Source organism: Lygodium microphyllum, chromosome 30 (assembly GCF_053477565.2).
Source record: "Lygodium microphyllum isolate KBCC chromosome 30, Lygodium_microphyllum_v1.1.10, whole genome shotgun sequence".
Classification (NCBI taxonomy): Eukaryota; Viridiplantae; Streptophyta; class Polypodiopsida; order Schizaeales; family Lygodiaceae; genus Lygodium; species Lygodium microphyllum.
In genome coordinates this window covers 21,001,395-21,029,252 of record NC_141164.1, presented here as the reverse complement: position 1 = coordinate 21,029,252, position 27,858 = coordinate 21,001,395, and positions in this window count along the sequence as shown.

Here is a 27,858-nt window from a genome sequence, read left to right as displayed (position 1 = left end):
GCTCTTTAGATCCCATTTTTCAAGTTCTTTCCAATGATAGGTCACATGATAGGGTTTTGAGAAACTTACAGATATGTTATCCATGCCCCTCTTTTTTAGTTTTGGGAATTGGGAGATTCCCAAATTCACTAATATGGTGTTTATGTGATTGATTCCATTCAAAGATGGTGTATTCTTTTATGTTCCTTTTTCTATTGAAGGATTCTATGAAGATATTGAAGATTATGGTTAATTCTATCAAATTTGTGGGAGATATCTACTATGATGCTGCGTGAAGATTTGATGTTTTCTTTGTTTTGGTCATCAAAAGAATGAAATAAAAGCTTGTTGATGTTACAATATAGATTTTCTTGTAGTAGAATTCCCTTTTCCTTGGTGTCTCTCTTGGGGCTCCATGGAAGATTGTGGGCAGCCTTATCTATGAGACGATCACTAGGCTAGACCTAAACTACATAGTTGGTTTGGAGAATTAGTTTATGCAGCTTCCACGGAAGCCACATTTGGATGTAGTGTAGTGCACATTACGCTATGCCAAGTTCACATTGGATTATACCTTATTCTATAGTGCAGGTGTACCATTAGATTTGCATGCTTACACAAATGCACATTGGGTTGGTAGTATTTTAGAGAAGGGATCTACTAATGGTTTTATGTTTTCCTTCGGTAGTGCTCCTATCACTTAGAGAAGCAAGAAATAATCGACAGTTGCCTTATCTAGTACAAAGGCAGAGTATAGAGGTGCTACAATTGTAGCATGTGAGGTAGCTTGGTTATGCAAGCTACTTGGTGATTTGGGGATGCAAGTGGACAAGAATGTTATCATCTATTATTGATAACCTTAGTAGCGTTCAATTGGCTAGAAACCCAATGTATCGTGCACAAACCAAACACACATAGGTCTATTACCATCTCATTCGGGAGTGGGTTCTAGTAGGTGATATTAACTTGGTTTATGTTGACACAGAGGATCAAGCTGCTGACATCAAGAGGGGGAGTGTTGAGATATCAAGCTCTACATGAGCTGGCATCCACTACATACCTTAGTGATGTGGCATGATATTATTCACTGGCATCTTAGGTGATCAACATGAAGATACGCCAGTGATTCTACAACTAGACTATACCCACGTAGTGCACCTTCATTATAGTACATTCATTGTGCCACCTCTTCTTTCCTACTGGGTTCACACTTAGTGATAGCATGTACACATGTTGTGGTACTTTAATATTAGTATTTTATCATGTTGTAGACTCAGTTTTTTTGTGTGGAAGAAGAAGAAATAAGATTTCAGGCCTATCCCTCTACATTCTCAAGTCTCCATTGCTTTTGTGTGTGTGCTCTTGGTCTCTTCACCTCTTTTCCCTCTTGCTTGTTTTCAATATTTTTCATGGACATGAAACATTTCAATTGTTTGGGGAGATGGGTTGACCTTCAAGTGAGCCTACAATATTGTCCCACACTTGAGAACCCAACTGTGCATAGGTTGTTATGCATATACTATGCGAGTACACATGTGTAGTTAGCTATTAGTTAATTAGAATACAACTCCATTGGTTCTTCATGGTTGTATTTCAATTAAGTAAGGAAAGTTGATAGATGGAAAAAATTATTTGTGTTGAGGAAAAAGGGTGTTTGATTAAGATTGTGGACAATGCCATTAGGTTGGGCAAGCATTGAATACAACCAAAAAAATTTTAAAGAATAGGGTCTCCCATGGTCACACTGTTTGTGGTAGCTGGGGAACTTGGTTTATTTCTTATGTGTGTTTTCAGCTTGCTTTTGAGTTGGAGCTATTCTTAGTCTATTTTATGCAACTTAATTGACAAATACATTAGAAAGTGTAGGTTTATTTTCTTCAAGATAATTCTAAAGATTTTGGAAAGTTTAAACAATGGAACAAGCTTGGAAAGAATGAAAAATACAAGAAGTTGAAGAAATGTTGTAGTGTTTATGGAGAAAGTTCATTCTAATGAGTTTCTTGACTACTTGAAGGAGAATGCTATCAAATGCCAACTCATAACAACTAATAGGCCTTTGTAAAATGGCATTGTGGAGTGATGTGAAATAAATCAAAGGGAGAGTAGTTCAGTAGTTGTCTAGGGACTCAATCCTAGTTGCCACCATCCGTGTTAATAATGAGCATGTGGATTTTGGTGACTAGGTGTTCCTTAGGTCTATCTTGCTAGTGAAGCTTCCAGCCTCATCCCATGAGGATCAACACATAGGATTCTAATGACACAACTACTATCATTATCAATCTAGGATTGAGCTACGACGTCATAATTTTGCAAATCTATTGGAGACTTAAGGTGTAGGATTCTAATGACACAACTACAACCACTATCAATAATCTAGGTTCGAGCTATGACTTAGTTAGAATCTTGCTAATTTGTCGAAGACTCAAGGTGAGCAAGCATTGCACTTGGTTCAATGAGAGTGAGAAACGAGGAGGCATTGAGTGTCAACCCATCTGCCCATAAGGCATAGTATTACACAATTCCCCTAAAACCATGCTTAGCTAGTTCTAATACTTGACCCTAGGAATATGCAAATTTCTCGATCCTTTTTCTAATTCAAGAAAGCCACCCAACTAATTCCCACCCAACCATAGAATGATTTCGTTAAGGGAGACCCATCAATATCATTTGTATCTATTGGACTTTTATTTTACCTGAGTTCTTTTATAATTTACAAAGGAGGCATGTAAATAGTGGAAATTGAACTATGAAATTTTGGAAGCAACACAAAATTTCTCAAGCTCATGGCTTTATAATGTGGACATGTTAAATAACCATGGAAAATATACAAAGAATCTTTGCAATGATAGCACAAAATTAAAAGAATTGAAAAGACAAAATACATGGATGTTGCCAAAGTATACCAACTTTTTTTCCTTTTCTTACACAAAATTTAAGGTTTTATCCTCCTCCACTAAGCATGTGAGCTCTCACAAACACTTTGGAAAGAAACTTTGCCTTGGAAATCAACATCTCATGTTCATGAAGAGCCTTTATTCTATAATTCACTTCTCTTCTCATTGGACCACCTCAATATGTACTCATCCAAAACAAACATCACACTTCTTTATACTTCCATTTCATTGCTCAAATTCAACTATTTCTTCACATATCACTTTATAAAGATATCATCCACTTTGACTTTCAAATGACTAAGGCAACACATCCTATAGAGGAACATAAGCATGCCCATAATCTTGAGTAAAGAAAGTAATGAGAACAACCAGACAGAGCATATAACCCACTTGGACCATGGAAAATTTCCCAAAGATATGTAAATTTGAAATACTAAAGATTTTTTAAATGAAAACTAACCCTCATTGACAAAAGGTATACTCAATTTGGAAAGGAATAAAAGTAAGTGTTATAATGGAAGTAAAGTCCTATTTAGCTACTAGATCATTAGGTGTGATGCTCAAGAGGACATGCTTATATAGTGCCATAGATGAGGAGACTTTTATTAGAAGAAGGGAGATGGGTGAATTAACCTTAGAGAAGTCTCTTTTCATGGTTTAAACTTAGGGTTTTAATTTGCATTATCATTGGAGCTTAGAGGACGAATGGATAGGTCAATGAACTGTGTGATGAGAATTGGTGGGGTTAGTGTTGAAACAAGGGTAGAAAAGGAAGGAATGAAGACATGGCAAAGAAGAGGATGGGGTGGAATGGACATGTGGTGACAGGAGGAGGTGGAATGGATAGCTGTTAGAAGAGGAGCGAAGCTAGCTAGCTCCGATTAGAGAAGGTTTGATTCATAGAGGGCAAGGAAGAAGATGTAGGCTATGTGGGATGTGAAAAGAAGATAAGAGCAGGGTGGATGCTTTGACAAGATGAGAATAACAGTGAAGTGGTGGACTACTAAAGGTTTGGAAGTTGAATTGGAAAGGGCTAAGGAAGGGACAACTAGTTCACCTAATCAAATTGAATAAGGTTGAAAATCCCAAGGTATGTTACCTTCATGGATCAACGATTTTGATGATTTTTCACCAAGACCTATCAAGACCTACCTCCAAAGAAGGGAGTTGAATATAAGGTAGAATTGATTCTTTGAGTAGAACCCATATCCAAAAAACCATATAAGATGTGTACGCGTGAAGCTATTGAAGTTAAGGAATAGTTAAGATAGCTAATTGCCAATGATTCATCCACCCAAGAAACTCATCTTAGGAAGCACTTGCTCTTTCCCAAAAGAAGAAAGATGGGTCCTTTGGACTCTAGAGGACTAAACCAAGTGATGGTCAAGAACAAGTATCCTGTACCTGGAAATGACAAACCCCTTGACTAATTACATGGGGCCAATGCCTTCTTAAAGATAAACTCGAGTCATGATACTATCATATCCAAACCAAGGAGTAGCATATCCTAAAGACAATTGTCAGTACTAAATATGGACATTATGAGTTCCTATTCATGCTATTTGGATTGATCAATGCTCTAGCTATGTTGAACCAAACCTAGATGACTTTGTGCTACTAGTCTTTGATGATATACTTGCATATTCCAAATTCTTGAAGGATCATGAGGTCTATCTAAAGATTATGCTCTAGACCCTTTATAAAAATTATTTCTAAGTGCATATTTTGCATGGATGGAATTGAAATATTGGGACATATGAACTCAATTTAAATCAACCCTACAAAGGTGAAGGACATCCTAGACTAGCCAATTCCCAAAATCTCTTGCAAAATGATACTCCAATCCTTTGGGTAATCAAGAGCTTCAATGAGGTCAAGGAATGTGCGACCATAGCATCAGTGTTGAAACTCCCTGACTTCAACCAAGAACTTGGAGTAATCATTGATGCAAGTGGATTTGCAATTAGACGAGACTTAATGCAAGAAGGAAGACTTGTGTGTTATATCTTATGGAAGCTAAAGCTAAAACCCCACTTCTTGTAAGTGAGGTGGCATATTTTTAATTATTTAAGCAGGCATGCCACACAATATGAGAACACATAAAACAAATTCTTTGATTAATGTTGCATGGGTTCTTTGGCAAAACTTTAAAATATGAATGCTAAAGCAATCCTTTTTCAAAACCAAGCCATTTATGTTATTGTCATATTTACAAACGACTCCAAGGAGTAGTGAGCTAATCCATAAATCAGGTTGCCACCCTTTCCCTGCTCATCCTGAGCCTTCCAACACTCAATCATGTTGGGCTCGTATAGGTTTCCTTTCCTACCTTAGGACCAGGATTGATATTACAATATTAGACCAAAAAGAGAGGACCTTCTTATACAAGAGGAGACAAAATGTATCTAAGTAGTGGTCAGCCATCTTAGGGAGTCTATATTCACTTCGAGTAAAGAGTATTCGAGATGGCCTTGAGGATGGCATTATGCCCGCCTCAATCCTGTTCAACTTACGGTTGGAAGCATGGATGTAATTAGAATAGTTTTCTATAGTTTAATGTAAGTTTAATAATCTCTTCCAAATAAGGAATTAATTAAACTTTCAAAAAATTTCAAGTAAATTTGAACTTATACTGGAAAATTTTCTACAATTATCACAGTTTAAAGCACTTTAATATTCTATGCACATAAATACGCTTTAACGTTTTGAGCATGTGAATACATTTTGATTTAAATAACTAGGGATCTAAATATGTTTTTTGAAAAAAAACATGAAAGAAATAATTCACAATGTATTGATATTTTTTTAAACTAAATGTGGAAGTAAAAATACCACTTACAAAAATATAACTTTTTTTTGGCAAAATTGTTATGCTATGACAACAACGTATTTATTTTCTATCAACCACCTAAGAAGAAAATAAAGCTAGAGGTTTAATAATTTCAAATTTTAAAATTTTTGGTGATTTACATCATTTAAATATATATTTCTCTTTTTTTTTTGAATGTTTTAGAGTTCAACTTATAAATTGGAGATTTATATCATGTACATGAACACACTTTAACAATCGTGAAGCACTTCAATCTTCCAAACGTGTAAATGGACTTCAAAGTTTCATGCATATGAATACACTTTAATTAAAAAACTAGGGATATAATTTTTTAAAAGAAACACAAAAGAAACAATTAACAAAATTTTTCTCTTTTTTTCACTAAATGTGGAAGTAAAAACACCACTTTCAAAAATATAACTTTTATTTACAAGATTTCTATGCTACAGCAATGAGATATTCATTTTCTATCGACTATAGCTAAACAAAATCTATCTAGAGATTTGACCGTTTCAAAATAAAAAGGTTAAAAATTTTCTAGTAAATTATAGCATAAAATGAAAAATTTTCTTATTTTTCCAAATTTTTCTATGTAATTCAACCAACTTCTTAACCACAAGTATTTCCCTATTATTAATGGGGTTGGACTCTATGGCACCCCCCTTAAGCTTTAAGGCACCCCTTAATTAAGCATAAGGTTCCTTTTTAAAAACTCTATTTTTTTCCTTTTTATGTGTGTTTGTGCATGCGTGCACGACTGTGTGTATATATAAAATTAACAAATCATGCTTTAAGTAAAAGAAATTATAAAAGATTAACTAAATTTATAAAAAATTAGGATTATATTCCTAATACATTAACCAATTACACAACTTTTAAAAATCTTGTAAACTTATAAAAAAACTAAAAATAATTCTTTGACACAACTTCAACATGTCTCTCAATGTCTCCCATGCCTTATCCTCATCCTCTACTAAACATTATCATCGGAATCAACTTGCATTCCATAGGGATTACATTGCCTTTCTCATCATTGGTTAAATAGAGATTTTTGTATAGATATCTTCTTTGTTTGATTCTTCCACATAATAAGATAGACCTTCACTTAAAGATAGTATGGAAAAGGGTCTTAGTAGCTTAGGTATATTACATCACACGAGTGCTATTCTAGGGACAATGGGTTTGGGCATTGATTGTATAGATAACACCAATGGATCTCTTCTTTCATTGAAAGAACCTTTGTTTCTAGAATAAGGGTGGTTAGCATAAGTATTTGGATTGGGCAATTGTCTATGGTTGCAATTAGTGGTCATATAAATAATTGTAGCCACATATCCTCGTATTCATTGACATTGGGCACTCAAGGGGTAAGTTTTTAGCAGCAATGGATGCAATCGATGCTAGTCCTAAAAATGGTCTTAGAAACCAATTTTATTAGAGGATTGAGAATAAGCCATTGATTGCTTAATTCTCTTAATCAAGAGCATTAAAAATGGACTTAAGTATCACAACTTGACCCTAAGGATCCTTGGTGTATAAATAAGATGATGCTTCTTAATCCTAATGACATTTTATTCCAAGGGTTCCCTTCTAAATAAGGTCCCAACACATAATTTCTATTCTTATTGATCATCAGTCTAAATGATTGTTGCCTATCCTTGGGTTAACAATCTTAAGATAATTTTCCATTGGATTCCTCCTCTAGTCCAACTATCAGTTAGCTTTTGATCCATATAACTATTCATCACAACTCAAGATTGTTATTCTTATGGTGTATATTGAATGGATCTTTTTTCCTTAAGATGACAAATTTCTTTGAAGTAATCTGTCTAACTAGGTCAAAATGTCTAGTAAGAAATCCAAGTGTAGTTTTTAGCCTTGAATTTGAAATAGCTCTAACTTTGGTGTTTCTTAGTATTATTGTAGATATGTTAGATACTCCTAGGGCTTAAAACTTATCGTATCATAGTATAATTATTTCATACTTATTATATATCACATTTTCCCATGTTAAACTTTAGAAAGGGATTCTAGAGTGAACATCCTAATGTTCAAATAAGGTGTTAGATTATCCTTATAATCAAACTAAGGCATGTGGACAAACCCAATTTAATATGTGGTTCTTCTACTACTTCTTATTCACTTTTGAGTTAACAATTTGTCTTTAAAAGTCTAACTTATTTGGCTAGATTCATCATCCTTTGTACTTGTTAGTTTTCTCTAGTGTTCTTAAGATAGCTAATTAACTTAATTTAGGGTCTATAATCTTAGCAAGTTAAGGTTCCATTGGTTTCTAATTAAGAGAGTGTCTCCACGATCTTTCAACCAATGCATTCATAATTTCTTCTATGAATTTAATAGATGCTAATAGTTGTCTTGACTAATCTAAACATTCAATAATTTCTTATAACTAACTTCTTATATTCCATCTATCTAGTAGAAACCTAGGGTATCCCTAAAGGTGGGGGCGTGATAAGATGCATAGCAATATTCATACCATTAAGCATCCTTTAAATTAAGGCTATTAATATCCTAATTGAATTTGACTATATGGACTAATATATTGTGAACATTCCAATAAATTATTAAGTTCGACATTTAGATAAAACCAACCCTGACAAAACTTAGGTTTCATTGCATATAGCTAGTGCAAGAAAAGCCCTATTTCAAGAAGAAAGCTACCTTATTTTTAAATCTTAGATTGGACATTGAGGTGGGCCTCATCTCTATCATTAATATCACTTGGCCTAAAACAATGATTCACTAGTGCTAGGTTGGGCTAACTCTTTTCATATTTTGTCATTTCATAAACTCACTTTCATGAGTGATTAATTGACATATGTTCTCATACTCTAATTTGATTTTGTGTGATAAAAATCCAATAGAAAATTATTTGTCTTTTCAAAAGATAGTAGCCATGTAACTTTTGTCAACTCTCGAAATGTAGGTTGTATCTCAACATGTGTGATTGTACCAATCAAATTGAATATTGTGAATATTGAGAAATTTTTAATGCATGTACATAAGATGAATCTTTAACAAAATCAAGGAGGACTAAAATTTGGATAATTAACCATAGCCTCCTAACCATAGCCCAACTACATATGACCTGTAAAATAACCAAAGAGGAAGACACAAGAGATGAGCAAAAAGCCTATGCTTGAATTACTAAAAAGGGCAAAATGTTATTACAAAATAGGGTTACTAGTTCATATGGTTAATGGCTAGTCCCTTGCTTAAGGGTAGCTTCCATCCAGTTACAAATTGTATAATGGGTTGTTAGTTATTTCACAAGGCCATATGGGGCAAGGCTATGCCTAGCTAATCGAGTTTTATGGACTCACTCTTTTGTAATGCTTTGTATCTCCTCTTGGTGTGGCATGTACTTACTAGCTTGCATGATGGATTCTCCTTGATTTCCTTAGTCATCTCAAACTTAGAACTTGGGCATCTCTCTCACCTTCTATTGCATCTATTCATGATCTCCAATGATGATGAAGACAAGCATTTCTAGTAAATTTCATGCTTTACAAAAAATCCACATAGCCTTTAGTACCATGTCCTTAAGGCCTATTTCAAACCATACAACACCTTCTTAGACCTACAAACCTTACTTTCTTCACTAAGCACCATAGATCCTAGTAGCTTTACTGCTTAATTTTCTTCCATGAGATGCCCAATCAAGAAAACAGAGTTAACATCCATTTGGAATATTGAATGCCAATTCCTATTAATTGGCCAAAATTAGCACTATTTGATTAATGGTGATCTTGTGATAGGTAAAATGGTCTCCTAAAAATTAAAGCTTCTACTTGTGGGATAGCCTTATGCAGCAAACCATACCTTGAATGCCTCCATATACCCATTTACTTTCTAGTTTCTCTTCCGTCTCGAGTCTACTTTTTAGTGCTACAATCATGATCAACTGCATAGAAACTTTGCAATTCAGATTATACATTGCTCCATCTAAGCTTTCAAGCTTCTTTACTTGGATAGTAGGCCATGTTGATGAATATACTCAAAACTTGTGTAGATGATGAACTACAGTGAGTAGATTCCATTAAACTGATGTTCAACTATGATAGGCTACCTCAGCAAACTTAGTCGCACGAAGGGATGGTTAAACCATCATGAAACATCTATTTTGGGATGGATTTTATCTTAACATCAATTGAAGGCCTCCATGTGGTGATGAAGTTTTCTAATTTAACCATGCTATTGATGAACACAAATGATCCTCAAGGTAATAATTGAGGAGACCTCAATTCAATCGTAAAGGAAGTGCCAGGTGTCAAGTACCATGCAACGACAAATAATAGCATGAAAACTAGGGGCTACCTTCAATTTTTAAGTCATATTTAAAAAAAAGATATAAAGTTTTTATGTTACTCATTAAATCTAGTTCACTCGGATGATCTACTCCTTGTTTAGAAGGTCTTTTCCTCTTACAACCCATTCCAAGGTATACATACATACTATGTGCATAATTCATACATATAAATATTTCTTTGTGATAAATTAGAAGTTTTCACCTTTTGTAATTTATCCCCATTGGACTTGGCAAAATCACATTCACATGGGAAAGTGCTCATTCAAGAGATGTTTCCATTGGATATCATTGGTGGCTTTTGTTTTCAAAAATTGAAGTACTAAGGGATTCTAAATTTTTCTTAGTAAGTTTTATAGATTTTCAAAAGCATACCAATTTTTTAAAAATAATTTGTTAATTAAATGAAATTATTAATTATATTTTTCAAAATTCAAAGATAATGATTGGAAGTATTAAAACAAGGGAACCTAGAGACGTTACATTCTCTCCCCCTTAGATAATTGAGATGTCCTCATCTTGATAAGAAGTCAAGGTATTCTTTATAGAGGGGAAACTTCTCAATCCAAACTACATCTTCCATATAATCTTTTCTTTCTATAAATTTGTGAGAGTACTCTATTCATAAGGGGTTTTTCTTTGAAATTAAGCATCCTTTTTTGTTAAATCTCAAGGATTCCTTGAGCATGCATCACACTTTGTTTGTTATCTAACACATGGTTAAGGTTCGGCATATATATTATTATATGAAATAGATCATGAATCTTGATATGGTTAAGGAGTTCTAACCTATAGGCATGTTTCCCTCTCTCTTTAAAGGTCCTTTTTGACCCCTTGGGGTCCATATAAGCATTTTGCCTATCCTATGTCATGCTAATATCTTGATAGATGCACTTAACTTGTTATTCCATATCTTCCAACATTCTCTTTGAGGCTTCAACCCTAAAGGTGGGCTTATAGACATTTGATAGAGATAAGAAATTATGCTTGTATAATGCTTGGAAAGGTATCATTCCAATATTTTGATGGTATGAGACATTGTAGGTAAATTGTACTAGGAGAAGGTGCTCAATCCATTTTCCCTTAGGCTTTGATTGTATCATGCCATGAGGATATCCCCAATGATGATTGATAGGTTCAATCTACCACTAGTATTGAGGATAATAAATTGTGCTAAAACAAAGTTGTGTATGAATGACTTGGAAGAGTCAAGTTAGAAGAGACAGCCAAGAATTCGAAAGTAACGAGAGAATTTGGAAGTTGTGCTAAAACAAGTCTAGAATTTGGAAGTGAAGATTTCTTAACAAGGTAATATTTAAATCCTTAGTATTCAAAATTAACAAATGGAGTGATAACCTCCGTACATAGTGGAGAGGATGATAACAAAGTCCATACCATTGGTTCAGGGTGGTAGCCAAAACTGATCTCTTTTAGGAGTTTCTTGATGTAGATTACCTCTCTTGTGCTGCCATATTGCATGCCACATATTCTACTTCACTAGTAGAAAGAGCTACTGATTGTTGTTGCTTGGTACTCGAAGAGATGGGTCCACCTCCTAGAGTGATAGTGAATCTTGTAAGAGACCTCCCAGTATTAAAGTCTCCATCCCAATCTTCATCTAAATAAGCTTTTAATAAATTCATTGTGTGCTTTTGTAAAGCATAGTCTCACATGAGATGTTGCCTTGAGATATCTCAAGACTCGTTTGAATTACTTTCAATGTTTGTATGTTGGTTGATGCATAGCCTTTGAAAGAAAATGTCCTTCATAACACAAATCTGATAATGTACAAGTGATTAAATACCTTAAATATCTAAGTTCTTCCATGTAGAAGGTAGTTTCCATTTCTTTAGCTTGCTTAATGGAGAGAGAATGAGATGTAGATGGATTGAGCTAGAGATTTTGAGCAAGAGGAGCTATCATTGAAATACAACTATTCATGGAGTAGTGGGAGAGGATATTTTGGATATATGTATGTTGATGCATTCTAATGGATGTAGGTGGTCGATCTATTTCACTACCTAGATAGTAATACATAGGATCATAATTGGTAATTGCAAATTGTGAGGATATTATGCATTTAGCTTTTGACATTGCATTAGATGAGTTAGCTAGGATAGGAATATAATTAACATAAAGCCCTAGGATGATGAATGTGTTGCCCTGCATGAGGACATAAATGTTATGGTCTATGTTTAGACTTCAAAAACCATGGTGAGCTAATGAGCATGTATTTGAGTTACACTGCTTGGGTGCTAGTTTTAAACCATATAAAGCTTTATTGAGAAGACAACCATGGTTAGGATATTTTGAATCTACAAAGTGAGGGGGATGGTACATGTACATTTCTTCTTCTAAATGACAGTGGAGAAATGCAATCTTAACATCTACGTGATGCAAAATCAATTGGAATTGAGTAGCCATGGATACTAGTACTTGTAAAGATAACATTGATAAATTGGAGAGAAGGTACGTCCATAATGCAAGCCTTCTATCTCTTCAAAACCTTGAGCTACTAGGTGGCCTTTGTACTTGTCAATTGTACCATGTGGTTTGAGCTTTTTGCAAAGAACACATTTGCAATTGATTGCTGATTATCCAAGAGTGAGAGGGACCAATATCCAAGTGTGATTTTGAAGGAGAGTCTTTTATTCTTTAGTCATGGTCGATTTCCAATAATGAGCTTCATTGCTTTGAAGTGCTTGAGTGACATAAGGACATATTGGTGGTTTGGGAATGCTACCTGGAGTGGATCTCTTACTTGGCCAATTGCAATATTAGCATGGACTAAAAGATCATCCCAATCTCTTGAAGCATGGAGTGGGTATTGACAACACTTCATCTTCATTAGAGTCAGATAAATTGAAAATAGTAATGGTTTGGAAGAGAAAATGGGTGGAGGATGGATGCTAGTAGCAATGAGGGTAGTAGGGGGTGTGATGCTATTTTTGGAAGATATTGCATCTAAGTGTGTTGATCTTCGAAGAAAACTTGTAGAGGAGGAAATATCTTTGCTTCTTAGATTAGTTACTAGTGCCAAAAATGAGTCCTTTAGGAGATGGAGATGATAAATGGGGGTTCCCAGGAGCTAAAGGTAGTGAATAACCTCTTTGGAGCTAGACACAATAAAGATGGATTAGTAGAGGGATTTTTGAGTGTATCCTATCTCATTTGGCATGCTAATATAGGTGCCTTCTATGGGTTACTACTGAACTGGAATGGAGAGATCCATGAGTATTCAATTTTTGAGCTTCCATGACAATGTTTAGGGCGAGGTGAATTTCTTTTGTTTTGTCCCTTACTAAACCTTTGAAGAAGAGGCATTAAGGTATCTTGGACATGTGTAAAAGGTTTGTCATATGTGATAAGTGTATTGGGAGTGGATAGAATATCAAAATTAGAAGAGGATGTGTGGGACCCAATATTTGAAGTGTGGTGGTCAATGGATGAGAATGGAAATGTGGTGGATTCAAGGGAGGCAACTAGATAGAAGGTAAGAGACTGAGAATGAGTGGTAGCTAAGGATGTTCAGGAAGATATTTAGTTCATGAAATATGGCACTCCAATCATAGATGAAGTCTTTATTGTCTAGATAAAAAAAATCTATAGGCATTGTGCCCAGAAGGCTCATCATATCCAATGAAGACAAGATGTGTGGCTCTAGGTGAAAACTTTGATTTGTGGTTGATATTGACTAGAACGGCTATGCATCCAAATATTTTGAGATGTGATACATTAGGAGGGTGGCCAAACCATAATTCATAGGGAGTGTAATTATGAAGAGAAGTAGATTATAGCCAATTTTGGAGGTAAGTTGTAGAGGTAGTTGCTTCTTCCCAATATTTTTTGTCAAGACGTGCCAGTCATAGCATAGCTCTTATTGCATTCAATAGAGTGCAATTCTTTTGTTCAATGACTCTATTTTATTGTGGATGATATGCTATGGTAAGGTTGTGATAAATTCCAAGGGCTTTGCAATAATCTTGAAACTCATTGGAGGTGTACTCTCCTTCATTATCTATGCACAGAGCCTTACTTTGTAAATTGTGCTTATTCTCCACTGCTTATTTGTACTCTTGAAACTTTGAAAATACTTGTGACTTCCTTGTGAGAAAATATAAAATAGTATATCTAGAACAATAATCAACTAACACCTTGAAATATTTTTCTCTTGTGAGAGATGTAGGATAGATAGGACCACAAATGTTAGAATGTACTAGTTGAAGGGGTTGAGATGTAATTGAGTGAGATTTAGAGTTTTTGATACATCATCTAGATGCTTTGAGGACCATTAATCATCCCAAAGGGAACCATCCTCAGCACTATGAATTCTTCTTCATCCATGCCATTTTTTGACTATATGCATTCCTCTTCATCACTTTTAGACTCATCCTCTTTAGACTCCATTTTTGCTTCTACAGGGGCTTTGTAAGAGAAAAATAGGCTTTTTGTTTCCAACTCCTCTTCTCTCTCTAGCTCTAAGGTAGCCATATAACAAGGGAAATAGTATGTCCATGCTTCAATCTCTGTATTGGAATTGCCTTCAAAAGTTGCTCCAAGATCTAGCAAGAGGTACTCACCCATTGATAAGGACTACTACTTTGGGTAGTTGGCTTACAATATCCACTAGCAGGGTTGTGCCTTTGTTTTCTTAAGAAGGATTTGCCTTATGACCTCTTCTTTTGCAAAGGTTCCTTCTTCTGTATCTTAGGCACAATCTAAATATGCTTCTAAGAAAGTGGATCTATTTCCCTTTTGAGAGTTGTATAGCTTGAGCACTTCTTTATTTACTGTTGGGATAAAGGGCAGTGCCCATGTTCGCCCATAAGGGCCATGCTGTACATAGTACATATACCTATCTAAAATCATGATTGATGTACACTCTTCAGTACCACAAATCGTGTGTCTCTATCTCTTCCCTCTCTCAACCTGTATCTCTACACAGAAGCTCCATTGCAGCTAACTCAAGAAACTAGTATTAGAGCTTGGTTCAGGCAATCAGGATCTTGGCATTTCTTTAGGTGCAGGAGCTTGAAGTTGAAGAAGAGTTCACTATGAAGAGTCTGCAAGCAGGGCAACAAGGTTTGAAGCTTCTTCTTGAAGCTTGAAGCTTCCCTCTTTAGTTGCAAGAGCTTGAAGTTGAAGAAGACTTCACTATGAAGAGTCTGCAGGTAGGGCAACAAGGTTTGAAGCTTCTTCTTGAAGCTTGAAGCTTCCCTCTTGATTTGAGCTTGTTGGTAGCTATCATTGGCCACTTGGGTGTCAAGATTGTGGGAGAGAAGGAAGGAGTCTCACTTGTAGCTTTCTTGCTCGCACAATGGGGGAATACACACACAGGTGGAGGCTGAAAACAGTTTTCCTCTTCTTAGTTGTATAAGCCAAAAAGAACTCTAGTACATAGAAATAGAAGAACCCTATATATGGGTCTCAAACCAAACTCAACTAACTAAGGTGGCATACTAACTGAGCCACGAACTAGAGTAGATAAGGATAGCTATCATCTAGCTATTATTCATGGGCGGTGTACCAACCGCATCTACAGCTAACAAGTCGGTGACATAAATGCACAACGGTCACCCTGACATATCACGAGTGGAGCTCAATATCTCAACATTGGGGACCCTCCCCATCATCTCCAACACTTGGACCAACATTCCAATCTCTTCAAGGCTGAAGGTGCCATTAGCATGGGTATGCAAATCTAGTTTTCAGCATGCTCAGGACCTGCAACAGCTGCTCCTCTTCATTTGGCATCACAGTTGTGCTCTAGACTTTGTATCTAATGCTTAGCATTGAGCATTGAAGTGTAGTATTACACTTGGGGCTAATATACATTCAGCTTTAGGTCTAAAATACATAGTATTTAGATCTGTAATAAATAGGGCAGCAACTATTTCTTGAGTGAATAATGCTTATGATTCACTTATGTGATGACTACTATCTGATGCCCATTTGGTGCTACATGACTTGGAGATGTTATGTCCATGATTAGAGATCATTTTGGACGTGATTAGAGTCATCATTTTGCTCGATTTTGACAGAGATTTGGCTGCTAGAATAACAAGGTTGAATGACATTTTGACTGCATATGCATTATGTCTTGCTTCTAGACTTAGTCTCGAGCATTCTATACCATGTATTCATGCTTATGGTTTATGTTACATGCTTGGATTTGATTCTAGAATGCATTTGAGTAGTGATTAAAGCTCATTTTTGGATAAGCTTTACCTACATGTCTATTGCTGTACATTTAGGACAGTTTCTTGCATATTCAGAACAACATACCTCACTGTCAGGAAATTTGATATGTTTCTTTGCAAGAAAATCATGATGATGTTTTGAGAAGCTTTGCATGATCTTTGGAGCTCAATCTCACTCAGTCTGAGAGGTTATTTCAGTTTTGAATTTTTAGGACAAATTTTTATTGAATGTCAGGACTGCACTCCTGAATTGCAAGACAACCACCTGTATTGTCAGGAATTTCAGGATTGCACTCCGTTTTTGTTAGGAAATTGGTATGTTTATTGTCATTGAATGCTTTTGAGGCATTTTGGGCAATGAACTGATGTATTTTCTTACTGCTACATACTTGGGGATATTCCTAATATACTACTGAGTGGATTTTGGAGCTCCCATTGCTTGGCATTAGTTATCACTTTGTCATACAATTATTTGGCTATGAATCATGGCTAGCAGTAGTGATAATCGTCTTATGCATATTAAGAAGCTTGAAGGAGCACACACTTTGCAGTTTGGCAAAAGAAGTGCTATAATATCTTGTTGCAGAAGAAGTAAGTAAAGCCGATTAAAGTAAAGGGAACAAAACTAGCTAATGCAGAGCAGGATGAATGGGATGAGCTGAATGAGCTTGCACGCTCAACCATTGAGCTATCGATTTCTAATGCCTTACTGTTTAACATTGAAGGGTTGGATTCTTCTTATGACATTTGGAAGCGATTGGAAGAATTGTATGCCCAGAAGAGTGTTGCAAGCAAAGTCTACTGGTGGGCTGAAGAAACTCAAGGATTTGCGTATGAAAGAGGGTACTGCAATGTTTACTCACCTTAGTGAGTTTAACTCCATTTTTAGCCAACTTGTTGCTACTTTGAATTTTAATATTGATGATGAGTTCAAAGCTACATTCTTGCTTTGCACTTTGCCAAAGAGCTGGGATACCTTCAGGACTGCTATGAGCAATTGTAATGCTATGCTTTTGTATGTTGGTGTAGAGAGTGCTCTACTCATGGAAGAAATGACTCAGTAGAATAATGCATCCATTAAGTATTCTAGTGCTTTGCATACTAGAGGAAGATCACAACAAAAAGGCAAATCTGATAGCAATGGATGCAATAAATCACATAATAAGGATGTTGAATGCCATCACTGTGGCAAGAAGGGTCACTTCAAATGTGACTGCTATAAATGGAAGAAAGAGAAAGGGAAGGGCAAGAAGATAGATGACCGCAAGGAAGAGAAGAAAGAGAGTCAGCCTACTAAGAAGAGTAGTGTAAAGATTGAAGGGGTGAATGTAGTCAGCCATGAGAGCAATAGTGGGAATGATGTACTCTTTATCTCTTCATGTTTCAGTGCACATGCTTTTATAGCCAATATGGATGATGAAATGCACACTTGGATTTTGGATTCAGGTGCCTCTTTTCATGTCACCCCTCACCGTGAGTGGTTTACAAACTATACAGGAGGTCAACATGGTGTTGTCCATCTTGGGGACAATTATACATGTGACATTGCAGGTGTGGGAGCTTTCGCTCAACCGCCAAGACCCACGGACCGCTTATTGTTTCAAGTGTTCCAAGCCGAGCACTAATGGCTACCTCTCACATAACCAACGCGCCATCCATATCTACGGGTGTAGTGAGCTTATCTCCGTGCCATTCGAGTTACCTCCTCTCCCGCGCACTCCGGTGGCTCCACCATCCAAGTGCAAGCTTCAAGCAAGCGCAATCCTCAAGCTCCACGCCCCAAGCTCCATTGCCGCGAGCAAGACAAGAGAAGATAAGAGAAGAGAAGAAGAGAGGAGAAGATGGAGAGCTTCTCCTCCTCGGTCCCTCATCCTCACACACTCACTCCCTCACACTCTCACACTCCCTCTCTCAAGCACAAGCTCAAGCAAGCAAGAAGAAGAAGAAGAAGAAGAAGAAGAGGAGAGCTACTTTTGGCAACACACAAGAATGAGCTTCTCATTCACTTTTCAACTTTATATACAAAACCCTAAATCCCTTTTGGGCGGTCATCCCCTTTTTCCCTTTTTTACATGGCCGGCCGTAGCCTAGGCCCTTTTTCCCATTATCCTTCTATCTTCCTAGCTTCCTTTCCACCGCCCGTCTACATTTACAAATTGCACGGGTGAGAGCCGGTGCTCCTTGAATTAAACCATGATGCGCTTGCGCTCTTTTACAAAAGTTTTGACTTGCGTTTTTCCTTGTGCGCCTTTCTCCCTTATTTAGGACTCTCCTTGTGCGTCTTTGTCTTCCATTTCTCTTTGCCTTGGCCTTTGTCTTTGTCTTCTGCTTTAGCTTTTTCGGATTTTCCACCTTCGTTCATTTGAGGGTTAACATTACCCCCCTCCTAGACGAGTGCCAGTCCCATGGCACTCACCGTCGTAGGTAGCGGGCTGTAGCATGCACCGAAGACGTGGGTGACAAGGACGCCTGTGGTTTCCGTGGAGGAGTGTTGGTGATGGTGTGGAAGAAGGTCCTGGGGGCCTGTTGGTGGCTAAGGTGGCTGGTGGAAGGTTGTTGGAGTTGGCGGTAGGGCTATTCTGTGTTGGGGATTGTATTGATGGCCAGCACAAGTGTTGGTTTGTTGGGGATTCTGCACATGACGATTCTTTGCGGGCTTGTCGGATGGTAAGGGATAAGCATTCAAAGTTGGGTGTTGATGAAGAGCGAACGACACTTTCGTTGGAGTCTCCAACACCTGCAATTGAAAACCTCTCCTGTGGTCTCTTCCTAAGGGTAGTGTTAGTCTTCTCTATTGTGCACAAGACAGAGTGCAATTAGTTTGGGAGACAGGTTGAACTCTAAGCAAGCTGAGAGTATTGTCCTGCACTTGAGGACCCAAACTGTGTATATACTTCCGTGTAGATATTATGTGAGTGCTCGTGCATACTTAGATATTACATAGTTAGAAGACTGTCGACCTGGTTCCTTGTATAGCAATGGGTTAGTGTAGCAAGCGGCTAAGTTGATGGAAAAATTTGTCGATGAAGACGGGAAAAGTACACTCGAAGATTGCTTGAGACATCATTATGGTCTTGTCAAGGCCATGTAGCATAATTGAGCTCCTTGATGTCTAGCTCTTGGTAGCTAGTGAGTACCTATAGTGCTTGAAAGGTATGGTGTACTTTTCCATTGTCTTTCATGCCTTGCTTACCACTGTGGATTGTAATGGCATTGAGATGAGTGCAAAAGAATTGTGCAAGTGGTTCAGGGTGACAGGTCTAACCATAGGCGAGGCGAGCTCCCTAGGTATGTCCTGCCCTTAATGTGCCCTGAATAATTGTGGGGGATGTACAAAGGGCTAGGGGATTAAGGACGGAGCCAGCCGACCAAGGTCACTAGACGTACCTAATTTGAGGACCCCTAGGTGCAGTGCTGTGATCGTGTGTGCTTTTTTTTCTTTTTCTTTTTCTTTTTCTTTTTTCTCCATTTTTTTGTTTCTTTCTTTCTCTTTTTTTTTTGGTGGGAAAAATGAATACAATCAATGCCATACATTGAGGCTGTTAGCCTTTCATTTGGATTGAGAAATGTTGGGATTCAAAGGCTATGAAGAATTGATATTACAGAGATGATTGTGTCACCAGCCTTGATGCTAGAGGAACTATTGTTGAGGTGAAGAGAAACACTTGAGATTTTGCAAACCTCTTTGTAACATGTGAGATATCGAACAATTGAGGTAGCACTTGGAGTGAGCTGTGCATGGTCAAGGGCAGAGCATCTTGCGAATTGAATCATGGATGATGAAGAGACGTTGGCCCTTATTGAGAGCGTGGCTCCTGCTCGAACATAGAGTTTGGCCAAGAAGGAGGAGGTAATCGATGATTATGCTTTGGCCATGCTCAGTCGCAATATGTGCTTTTTCTGCAGAGGTGTCCTTGGGTTCTCATCTAGTGGCGTTTCCGTCATGGCTTTTGTTTCTTGGTATTCCTGTCACTTCCTCCATAATGGTTCTTTGTGGGGTTGGTGGTCTTGTGGTGACTTGGATGTTAAATGCTTCTAGATATTGACCTGTGTCATTCTGCATCAACTTGTCACTTCGTGAGAGTACATGCTCGCTTGCGTTAAGTACGTGGGACCAATGCAATCATGTTAAGATATAATTTTTCAGAATACTACGATGTCTATTGGGATGCCTATTTCATTGCATGTTAAGGTCACATACATTAACGAGAGGTAACGGGAATGTGTACAAGTGGGGATCTTGCCCCTTTACTCATCAAAAAACAAAATGTTCTGGCACACTAACTTGTCGAGCTACTTGTACATCATAGGGGTTTAGTCAATAGGTACGAGGCGGGGTGAGTCCGGTTGGCTAGGCGACTGGGGCGGTGCTAGTGCGGGGCTCCCGTGAGGCTCGGCAGGAAACATGTTGGCCGGGACATGAATGGTGTAGTCCCGGGCCGCGACCGTTTTCAAAATGTCCTTAAACAGTTCATTAAATTCTTCCCTGTCCCAGGCCGCCTTTTCTACCCTTGAGCATTTGGTGTCCGAGCGTATGTTGGGAGTTTGTGCCACTGGCGTTGCCACCTGCTGCGCGTTTCTTTGAGTCTCGACTTTCTTGACTCGAGGGTTCTTTGGCCTTCGTCCGGGACAGTGTCACTTAGGGCCTCGCTTCTTGGCATACCTCTTGAGGGTGGGCACATAGCGCTCCGGTGGAGGGGCACGTGCCACATGCTCTCATCGTTTGTGAAGAGCATCTTTGCATGCCAGATGTCCATAGTTCTCTATGTGTTCTGTCTGGAAGCCTACAAGATGCAATCCAAGGGTTAGACCTTGATACAGGATACAACTGTTCACATGGAAGGGAATTTAGTGTGGTTTATCAAGCGCATATGACAAGAAGGGCAGGGGTGAGGCATGCAGTATTTGCCGTAAAGGGATGGCCCCCATGATGATGTTCATTTTGCCTCCAGCCATTAGCCGATATTGGCTTATGCTAAGTTGTGTGGACTGGTTGTCATGGAGTGGAATAGGGCACATCCTCGGAAGGATAGACCAAAAAGGGAAGAAGGTGTATAGAAAGGGACTGCACCCTGTCTACATTATCAGTGTTGTTGGCCAAGGCTTCCTATGGCGGTAATGTGGGTTGCATGCCCTTCACTTGGAGGTGGGGATGGTCACACGGCTTTTAAATGTGTGATGAGAGGAGGACTTGAGGAGCTTAGACTGTCAGACCCAACTCTTGTCCCTGCGCTTGACTATCATTGCTTGTGTGTGTTGATATTGTTTATACAAGGTGACACAAAAATCAGTGTTTATTTATATACACATTTATGAATCCATGTCACTTCACGAGGATAAGAACCAATTGTAGAACTCGGGATTGTACTAGAGCGTGGCACACACATCTAGTATTCGTGGCATCTTACTTAATACCGATAGATATTTTGCCACATCGAGTAGCATGGAACCTTGTCCGAGTCTACTGGCAATATGTAACTCCTCCTCAGTGAGAACCTTATCAACCAGAGCGTTTTCTTGGCTAGTTCCAGCTAAGTCCATACCCCGAATGGCAGTCAGCACACTCGAAGGGAAGTTGGTGCCACATAGGTTGGGTCTCTTTGAGACCGCCATTTGGCCAATCGCTCCTCTGAGACTGTCATGATCTGAGCCCCTAGTTCAGCCATTACAACGCGGCTTTCGCACCAATGCTGCTCAAATTGACTCTGGCCTGCTGACAGTCGCTTTAGTTGCTCTATGTCTACGAGATTCGGTTGACAGAGCACTTCATTTAATGAGATGGTTAAGCGCAGTTCGTCAGCCTCCTCGTCAGAGATAAGTTGCATGCGTTCATGCAGGAGCCTGTCGTAGTGCTCGTCAAGATGTTCTTGCTCTTTCCATGATAGAGGAAAGGTCAAGTAATCTCCAAGCTGCTCCTTGGGGATTGTGCCCATGTCCGCAAGGACGTAGACACATGCGACCACTTTGAGCTTAGCATCCAACTCAGTTAAGCATTCTGCGATACTTCTATGTTCAACGAGGGCTTGTTCGGTTGCCATCTCATGCAAGGTTCTAGGAGTTTCCTTAGGCTTTAGCATAGCTGGAGGCTCAGGCCTAGATGAGCAAGATTGGTCAATGCTAGGATTTCTTATGCTCTTGGGGTTCTCACGTTTCTCCTGAGGTTTTGTTACTATTTTGTCATGGTTCTTCTCGGATGTGACTAGTATGGATTTGTCACCCTGTTGTGATGACGTTGTATCCACTCTTGATTGGTCAATGCGAGTTCTATTGTCAGTGGATAGAGTGTTGCAAGCAACTATTGATGGTAACAACTGCTTTGATTTTTCAGAACACACGGATGTGTCTGAGGTTTCACCGCTATTAGGAGAGGCATTAATGGGTTCATTGGTGGATGGACTCGATGCATTATTCATCGGCTCTTTGGCACTCTTCGTCTCAATGTTCTTGGGGTCCACAACCACCTGTGATTGTTGTTGTCTTAGTTGCTTTCTCCTCTTTTTCTTGGTGAGCGCAGGTGCATCTAATGGCTCAGGACCTTGGGCTAGGTCGACCGCTGATGTGCTTGGTTGGGCCTCAGCATTTCCCTTCTCTAGTGTGTCCTGATGGGACACAGTCGTGGCCTGCTGAATAGCCTTACCAAGCTGTGAGGGCACAACTACCTCCCTTTTCGGAGAGTCTAGCTCTTCAGCCAACTCCCTTGTGTGTAACTCCTCCAGCCTAGGCTTTAGGCACTTTGAAAGTGCTGGAGTTGTCAAGGACGTTGGTTGTGACACCTCCTCCACAGGTAAACTCCTAAGAACATGTTCCACAAGGGGCATTGTCACGGCCAAGGGTTGTGACTGTTGTGATCCCTGATTGGAAGTAGTAGCAGCTCGTTTAGTGGGTTGGCTACCCTTGGTGGATTGTGGTGTCAAGTCCCTAGGGCGATCGGAAGTGGCCGTGTCTTTTGTTGCCCTTTGAGCACTCATCTGTGTAGATCGAGCATGAGTTGATCTAGTCACATTAGGTTGCTCATGCATATCCTTGGGTCAAGAGCTACAGATGGCGTCATGTCCCACCTCTTGGTCATTTGGAAGCTTAGATGGAGATAGAGATTGGAATTGAGAAGTTTCCCTTGACAACCGTTGTTGTGCTTCTTGTGTCCGTTTGGAAAAAGAGGATGTAGGAGATCTAGCACTCTTAGGTGGACTTGGCACTGGCTGAATGATTTGATCGAGGCTATTAGACGATTGTGCCATTTGCTTTGTTGAGCAATCAGCCTTGCCTTGAGCCATATTGTGCCTATGATGCTTGTTCTCCCCTTGGGAAGTCAAAGGCTCTTTGGGCACTAATGGCTTTTGTGCACGCTCAATGGCTACATATGACATCTGCTTATTAAGCATGCTAGGTTGAGGCTCTTTCTTTCGAACACTCATGTTTGCTTTCTTGCCTCGAGACCTAGAGTTTCTCTTAGATTTCCTCCTGTGCTTCGTTGCTTTTGATGCACTCTGGCCTTCAGCTGATAGAGGTGGTGTAGCAGGGGATTTTGGTACCCAAATCCATCTATTACCTGCGTAGTACCCTTGAGCACGTAGCAACGCTTTGGACATCCATCGCGGCATTGTGCTAGTTAATTTCACTATCTTCAAGTTAAAATTTGAGAAAATCTAAATTCGGCCCAATAGGTCCGAATTACAGGGGCCGAATGCCCGATTCGGACCGTCCGAGGGCCGAGTAGGAAGGGCCGAATGTGACCGGTCCAAATCTGGATGTCCGAGGGCCGAGTCGGCCGGGCCGAGTGGGTCGCTCGGACGGACCGAATGAGTTTTTTGGCTGAGTCGGCCGGGTCAAGTGGGTCGAGGGCCGAATCAGGTGGGTCGAGTCAAGTGGTCCGAGTGGTAGTGGGCCAAGGGCCGATTCTGGGACTTGGCCCAGAATCGCCATCACTCGGACACGCCGAGCACGGCGGTTTTTTATCGGCGTGATGATAAATCGCCCGAATCACACGATTCAGGTCGCGGCCTGTCACACATATCTCCAGATCAAAGCTATGGATGGAGGGGAAGAGTTGTATATACCTGGAATAGCCAATAAACTCCACAATGCAAATCGGCAAGCAAATCAAACCCTCTTTCCCTGTTTTGACAACAGAGACCCTAATGCTGATTTTCTTTGTTTTTCTTTGTTTTCTCCTACTCTAATGCATCCAAATCACAAAGTAAATACCTACACTACTCCATCTCACAACATAAACCTCAAATATAACAAAAAACCTACTTGCCAAGGAGATCAAATACCATCTTCAACCCCCCTCACTTCCTACCTATCTCAAGCACTGGTTCGATGAAACCCTTACTTTGATGCTCGATTCGAAGCGCACAAGCGCTCAAGGCTTGAATCCGTTGGTCTCGGCAATGGAACCAAAATGTGGAAGCTTTCGCTCAACCGCCAAGACCCACGGACCGCTTATTGTTTCAAGCGTTCCAAGTCGAGCACTAATGGCTACCTCTCACATAACCGACGCGCCATCCATATCTACGGGTGTAGTGAGCTTACCTCCGTGCCATTCGAGTTACCTCCTCTCCCGCGCACTCCGGTGGCTCCACGATCCAAGTGCAAGCTTCAAGCAAGCTCCATCCTCAAGCTCCACGCCCCAAGCTCCATTGCCACGAGCAAGACAAGAGAAGAGAAGAGAAGAGAAGAAGAGAGGAGAAGATGGAGAGCTTCTCCTCCTCGGTCCCTCACCCTCACACACTCACTCCCTCACACTCTCACACTCCCTCTCTCAAGCACAAGCTCAAGCAAGCAAGAAGAAGAAGAAGAAGAAGAAGAGGAGAGCTACTTTTGGCCACACACAAGAATGAGCTTCTCATTCACTTTTCAACTTTATATACAAAACCCTAAATCCCTTTTGGACGGTCATCCCCTTTTCCCCTTTTTTACATGGTCGGCCGTAGCCTAGGCCCTTTTTCCCATTGTCCTTCTATCTTCCTAGCTTCCTTTCCACCGCCCGTCTACATTTACAAATTGCACGGGTGAGAGCCGATGCTCCTTGAATTAAACCATGATGTGCTTGTGCTCTTTTACAAAAGGTTTTGACTTGCGCTTTTCCTTGTGCGTCTTTCTCCCTTATTTAGGACTCTCCTTGTGCGTCTTTGTCTTCCATTTCTCTTTGCCTTGGCCTTTGTCTTTGTCTTCTGCTTTAGCTTTTCCGGATTTTCCACATTCGTTTGTTTGAGGGTTAACAGCAGGCATTGGTAGTGTGCAACTGCAGTTTCAACATGGATCTATCTTCACTCTTTAGAATGTAAGGCATATGTACCTCAGCTCAAGAAGAGCTTGATTATTACTGGGGATAGCTAGATGATGATGGATTTCATACCACCTTTGGTGATGGAAAATGGAAGATCTGCAGAGGATCTAGGGTTATTGTGAGAGGCTCAAAGAGCGATACTTTGTATCCTCTCCATGTATCTAGTGTGCATGACCATGTTGTTGCCATGATTGAGAGCAGCCAAATGTTTCCTTGTTTCGGTTGGGACACATGAGTCAAATAGGAATGAAAGTACTTTCTCATTTGGGTTACTTGCCTTGTCTTTGTTATGCTGATTTTGAGCACTGTGATCATTGTGTTTATGGTATGCATGCATAGAGATCTCATAAAAAGTATCTTTCACTGAAATCTTTGCCTCTAGAGTTAGTACATTTTGATCTATGTCAGATGCCAGGGTTATCTCTAGGAGGAAAGAAATACTTTGTCACATTTGTCGATGATGCTACACGAAAGGTATGGGTTTACCGTATTCATAGCAAGGACGAAGTGCTTGACAGGTTTTAAAAATTCTAAGCATTGGTTGAGAACCAGACTAATAAGACACTTAAGTGTCTTCACTTTGACAACGGTGGGGAGTATGTGTCCAAAGCCTTTCAGGAATTTTGTGACAGCAAGGGGATAAAGAGGGAGCTCACTGCCCCTCATAATCCACCCCAAAATGGAGTTGTAGAGAGCATGAATCAAACCATACAGGATAAGGTCCATACGATGCTGTCTCATGCTACATTACCCCATGGCTTTTGGGTAGAGGCTGTTTTTATAGCTGTTCATTTGATTAACAGGTCACTGAACATGTCTTTGGGGGGACAGTCCCTTAGGAAGAGTGGTCGGGTAAGCCACCTTCTTATGCTCATTTGTGAGTGTTTGGTTGCGAGGCTTTTGTGCACATATGGAAAGAAGAACGCAGCAAGCTGGAACCAAAGTCTTGTAAATGCATATTCATGGGCTATGTTGATGAGGGTGAGATGGAGTATAGAATTTGGGATCCCGAGAAAAGAAAGATAGTATGCAGCAATGACATCATCTTCCGTGAAGATCGCATGCATAAGCAACTCGAGAAGACTGAGGATGTCAAAAGGGTTTTCTTCAGGGAGGATGTACCTTTTAGATATCCATTTGTGCCCAATGGACAACATCATACACCTACTATAAATGACCCTCAAAAGATAGGAAATGGTGTTGGAAATGACCAGCAAGGTATTGCCCATGATATACCATAGTTTCAGCCTCAAAACATGCATATAGGACAGCTTGAACTGTCAGGACATGTTGGAATTTTAGGACAACAACCTGTACATGTAGAATTGTAGGCCCGTATTTCAGAACAACCCATAAATGTAAATTTTTAGGCCCAATAGCTAGCAAATGTAGAACCTTCGCTACATAGGTCAACCTGACCTTCAAGACACCCAAATAGGTTTATTCCTGGTGCACAGTATGCTGCAGATTATGTCATGTTGACAGATTGTGGTGAACCATCATGCTTCAAGGAAGCAATGACTAGATCGGATAGCAAGAAGTGTTTCAAGGCCATGCTGTCAAAAATGGAATCACTCGATTAGAATGGTACTTGGGACTTGGTGCAGCTACCTAAAGGGTCGAAGACTCTTCCATGCAAGTGGGTTTACAAGATGAAGGTTACTCCTGGTTCTTTGCCAAAGTATAAAGCATGATTGGTTGCAAAGGGATACAAATAGGAACATAGAATTGACTTTGACGAGATCTTCTCTCCCGTAGTCAAGATGACTACTCTAAGAACCATTTTGGGCTTGGTTGTAGCGCTGAAGATATGGAGCTCATACCAGATGGATGTAAAACTACATTCTTACATGGTGATCTGCATGAGGACATATATATGCAGCAGCCTGAGGGTTTTGTTGCTAAAGGCAAAGATACGACATCTGTTAATTGAAACAGAGTTTGTGCTGAAACATGCACCACGGGAATGGTATCATAAGTTTGATACTTTTATGTAGTCTTAGGACTTTCAGAGAAGTCAAGTTGATCACTATTTGTACACTAAGAAGGCATCAGATGATGGCAGCCTGATTATCTTGGTTTCATATGTTGATGACATGCTGATTGCTAGCAGGGATACTCATGCCTTGAATTCATTGAAACAAAGTCTTCATGGCAACTTTGACATGAAGGATCTTGGTGATGCCAATCACATTCTTGGGATGTGGATACTCAGAGATAGATCAAAGGGGTTACTCTATCTATCTCAACAGGAGTATGTGTCCAAGATTTTGCAGTGTTTCAATATGGAGGGGGTAAAAGCAATCAAAGTTCCATTGCCTCCATATGTGAAACTC